The 5,000-nt window shown below is 42.5% G+C and overlaps 1 protein-coding gene and 1 long non-coding RNA gene across 5 annotated transcripts in view; one reads left to right on the top strand and one right to left on the bottom strand.

The window, feature by feature from the left end:
• LOC145408479 (uncharacterized) overlaps nt 1-4,602 on the bottom strand; it is a 152,614-nt gene extending 148,012 nt beyond the window's left edge. Inside the window, exon 1 of the long non-coding RNA XR_013898929.1 lies at nt 4,585-4,602. This is a non-coding gene — a long non-coding RNA (uncharacterized LOC145408479). The remainder of the gene's footprint in view (nt 1-4,584) is intronic.
• LOC145408474 (uncharacterized) overlaps nt 1-5,000 on the top strand; it is a 398,402-nt gene that overhangs the window by 242,234 nt on the left and 151,168 nt on the right. The window lies entirely within an intron of this gene.

The raw sequence follows: 5,000 nt of genomic DNA, 5'->3' as shown, positions 1-5,000 counted from the left end.
CTTCCAATGTCACCATACTGTGTATAAATAACGTACAAAAGGATATTAACCAGCCATATCCAAAAATAAATCGCTAAGGAAGAGGTGTTAGGGAGCCCATATCCAGCCCCCTCCAGTCTCTCCCAAGGTGAATAAAATCGTCTGATGATCGCTGGAGAGAAAGAAGGTACTCGTAGGGAAGGGGTTGATGTGTTTCCGCCTCTTCCCTCTCACCTGTCAACGCTGGAGGGATGAAAGGGAACGAAAGAAAATGGGAAAAAACGAAAAAAAAAAAATGGAAGATGGATTGGGGGGGGAGAGAGAGAGAGAGAGAATGGAAGATTGAGTGGGTGGGATGGAAAAGGAATAAAAGGGAAAGGAAAGCGGATGAACTGAGAGGAGAGAGAGAGAGAGTATAAAGGAAAAACATACAAGAACAAACCAAAGAAAGAGTTACATAGATCATACAGAATATATATAGAGCGAGAAAGGAAGGAGGGGGAAAGAAGTGGAGGAAGAGATGGAGCATGGCGAGAGGAAGAGAGAAGATGGAAGAGGGAGGGAAAAAAGTGGAGGGAGTTGAGTGGAGGAAAGGAGGGAGGGAGAAGGAAGTGGAGAAAGAGAAGGAGAGTGGCGAGAGAAAGAGGGAAGATGGAGGAGGGAGGGGAAAAAAGTGGAGGGAGGTAAAAAGTGGAGGAAAGGAGGGAGGGAAAGGAGAGAGTGGACGAATGAGTAATAGGTTTCTTAAGTAATGTCATCATTTATATTGGCATTACGAGAGAGAGAGAGAAATGGATGAAAGGGAGAAAGCAGACAGATAAGATGATAGAGAGAAACAGTTAGGTAAGGATGAGAGAGAGAGAGAGAGAGAGAGAGAGGAGGGAAAAAGCAGTAGGGATGAAGGAGAGAGGGAGGGATGACTAATGCAGAATTCTCCTTACATCACCACCAACACTATCTTCGCTAAAAACAGAAGCAGGAAATCTTTAATATTTATTTTTCTTATTAAATAGTGTGGAGAAATCACATTATTTTATTTCTCTTCCAAAATCAGGTTCACAGATGTTAGGTGTGTTAAACCGACCTCGTCTCATTATTATTATTATTATTTTTATTTTTATCGACTCCTGTTCCCCTCATGGATTCCCTCCAGCCTCTTTCTCTTCGTCGTAATGTTGCCTCTCTCTCTCTCTCTCTCTCTCTCTCTCTCTCTCTCTCTCTCTCTCTCTCTCTCTCTCTCACACACACACACACACACACACACACACACACACACACACACACACACACACACCCATATATATACGCTCCCACACTTGTCCTACCTACATCCACCTACACTCCTCGTATACCCACCTACCACCTACACTCACCCAGATATACATATCTACCACCCACCTACAACTACCTACACACTCCCTCACCCCCATCCACTTACCCACCTACACCGTACCTACACCCCCACCGACACCCACCTTCACCCACCTACCCACTCCCTTATTCCACCCACTTACCCACCCACACCCACCTACACTCACCCACACCCCATCTACACCTACCCACACGCACCTACACCCACCCACTTGCCCATCCACATCCACCTACACTTACCCACTCGCTCCCTCACCCCACCCACACCCACATACACCCCTCCACACCCACCTACACTAACCCTCTCACCCCACCCACACCCTACCTACACCCACACCCACACCCTCACCCTACATCCCATATCTCAAGTCAGGAACCAAGAAGACTCGTAAAAAAGATAGGAAAAACATTGGACGAAAAAATGTAAAAAAATAAAAAATAATAATAAATAAAAAAGTTGAAATTTATGACACGAGGCAGTTGAGGCAAAGAAATGATGAGCCTGAAGTGTAAGTGGTTTTTGTAAGTGTGTAAGTGTTTTTGTAAGTGTGTAAGTGGTTTTTTGTAAGTGTTTAAGAGATGCAGTATAGGACACGAAACAGTCAGAGGCAAAGAAATGATGAGCCTGAAGTGTAAGTGGTTTTTGTAAGTGTGTAAGTGTTTTTGTAAGTGTGTAAGTGGTTTTTTGTAAGTGTTTAAGAGATGCAGTATAGGACACGAAACAGTCAGAGGCAAAGAAATGATGAGCCTGAAGTGTAAGTGGTTTTTGTAAGTGTGTAAGTGTTTTTGTAAGTGTGTAAGTGTTTTTTTGTAAGTGTTTAAGAGATGCAGTATAGGACACGAAACAGTCAGAGGCAAAGAAATGATGAGCCTGAAGTGTAAGTGGTTTTTGTAAGTGTGTAAGTGTTTTTGTAAGTGTGTAAGTGGTTTTTTGTAAGTGTTTAAGAGATGCAGTATAGGACACGAAACAGTCAGAGGCAAAGAAATGATGAGCCTGAAGTGTAAGTGGTTTTTGTAAGTGTTTAAGTGTTTTTGTAAGTGTGTAAGTGGTTTTTTGTAAATGTTTAAGTGGTTTTTGTAACTGTGCAAGTGGTTTTGTAAGTGTGTAAGTGGTTTTTGCAAGTGTCTGTGTTTGTTTTGTAAGTGTTTAAGTGTTTGTGTGTTTGTTTTGTAAGTGTTTGAGTGTTTTTGTAAGTGAGTGTTTTTGTGTTTAAGTGTTAAGTTAAAGTGTTTTTGCAAGTGTTTAAATGTTGTAAGTTTTTAAAGTGCGTGTGTTTATTTAGAAAGGTTGAGGGTAAACTTAAGTGGTTTTTGTCAAGTGTTTAATTTTAAAGTGTGGATTTAAGTGTTCAAATTTAGAGTGATTGGTGGTTAGTCTGTTGAGAGAGAGAGAGAGAGAGATGGGAGGGGGGAGAGGGAGAGGGGGAGAGAGAGAGAGAGAGAGAGGAGTGTGTATGTTGTTGTATGAAGGATTGTGTATGTGCTCTGCCTACTGAGAGAGAGAGAGAGAGGAGTGTGTATGTTGTTGTATGAAGGATTGTGTATGTGCTCTGCCTACTGAGAGAGAGAGAGAGAGAGAGAGAGAGAGAGAGAGAGAGGATTTGTTTGCATGTGTTAAAAGGAGGACGAGATCAAGGGATGGAGAGAGAGAAAGCCATAATTGGGATGTTAGTGTTTGTGTCTGTAGTACACACACACACACACACACACACACACACACACACACACACACACACACACACACACACACACACACACACACACACACACTCTCTCTCTCTCTCTCTCTCTCGTACCCAGGCAAAATTTAGCACTGAAATTATGTCAACCACTCGTCACCAGCCTCTTCTGAGATCACCTATATTGCTTACTTGGGAGAGAGAGAGAGAGAGAGAGAGAGAGAGAGAGAAATTTGAAGATCGGGAGGTAGGGAGGAAAATGGAGCCAGGGGTAGATAGAAAGGTTAAATTATATATTAATAGTTTATTAGATAATTAAAAAATAATAATAATAACAATTACTGTTATTATTATTATTATTATTATTATTATTATTATTACCATCATCATCATTATATTATTTGTTTTTCGTTTTTACGTTTGTTGATGCTGATGTTTATGACGTTGTTGTTGCTCTTGGGTAAATATTTGGCAGTGTATCCTACTTCCTCGTAAGTTTTTTTTTGTAAGTGTTTTTAAGTGTAGAGATGGAAGCACTTCAGTCCGGTCGTTTTCTTTTAATTTTCATGTGGATTGCGATCTCGGTGGACTGCAGGACGTGGGCGGATGAATTGGGTGTAAAAGGAAGGTTTAGTACGTGTTCTCCCCTGGGCGTGATTTGGGCGTAGGAAGAGAAAATCTGGGAGTATTTTGGTCGTTTGGGCGGGAATTGGGGCGTAAATTAGTTTTATTGGCGGGAAGTGGGCGTAAAAGCACGATTCGGGCGGGATTTTTGGTCGTATCGATATAGTGATGTTAGTGTTGATTGATATTTAGGGAGAGAGAGAGGGGGGGGGATTTTCCTTCTGTTTTGTTTTTTCTGTGTGGGCGTTAATTAGCTTTTTGGAGATCATGATATGGGCGTTATGTGGTGTGTGTGGGCGGAAATCTGGCCATAAATCCGCGTTTTGGCCGAAATTTATCAGCTGGAGGACTGTCTGGCTCTTCATCCCTCCCAGGCCCCCTTTGCACAGCCGGGGTTCGGTCTAGCGTCCTTTCAATCAGCAGAGCATGTGCCTTACCACCTGAGTAGGGGGGCTGGACGTAAATGCTACCCGGGAGGCCCATCACGCCATGACTAACCCCCTCACTGATATACCCTTTCCGGTCCTCTAAATTAGGCGTAGCGCAGGTGTTCCGGGCGTATTTAGAAGCGTATTTTGGGCGTGTTTAAAGGTGTATCTTTGGGCGTGCTTTCCAAATACTCGATCCCTTTATTACATCATCGTCATCGTCGTCGTCGTCGTCGTCGTCGTTGTCTTAGAGTTAGCACAGATGTAGTGGGCGTAATAGTGTATATTTCTCGCAGACACCTTTTAGTTTTATGGTATGTTTTATTGGACGTAATTTTGGCAGCGTAGGGAAGGAAGTGTCATACTAATGTGGTAAAAATGTGACATAGGCCTACATATACATTTCGTTGTAGAAGTCTCGTAAGGCAGATTTAAAATAAAAATAAAAATAGGTCACATAAAGAAAAAGGAAAGAAAATGAAAACTGTGCCACTCAGAAATACCATATGAACTCCTTGCTGTGCTGACTCCTATGCCAACAAGCGAGTGGTGGCACTATGAGGCACCGACCCACCCCCTCCTCCCTCAGTGGCACTCGGGGCGGCACTGGCGCTGGTGTATGGTGCCAAGAGGCTGTAGGCACTATCCACACCGCCTTCATCTGGCTGTCGACTCCCTGACTTGTTTCGTTGGCTAATGAAGGTTGTCTTGCCTCCACGCCTTACGACTAGATACTTGCACATGACACTCTAATATTCGCTTGTGGATTTTTATGCTGTCTTTAGCAATAAATAAATAAATAAAAATCGATAAATAACTGGAGAGAAAAGGAAAGAAAAAAAACAAACAAAAGATCAGATTTTTTTTTTTTTTTAATGAATGTCGTCTTGTGGCACTATCTTATCGACAGTGATTAGTA

This window comes from Coenobita brevimanus, chromosome 77, assembly GCF_032717465.1.
Source record: "Coenobita brevimanus isolate Jiangsu-jjx chromosome 77, ASM3271746v2, whole genome shotgun sequence".
Classification (NCBI taxonomy): domain Eukaryota; kingdom Metazoa; phylum Arthropoda; class Malacostraca; order Decapoda; family Coenobitidae; genus Coenobita; species Coenobita brevimanus.
This window is presented reverse-complemented; position numbering and strand designations above follow the sequence as displayed.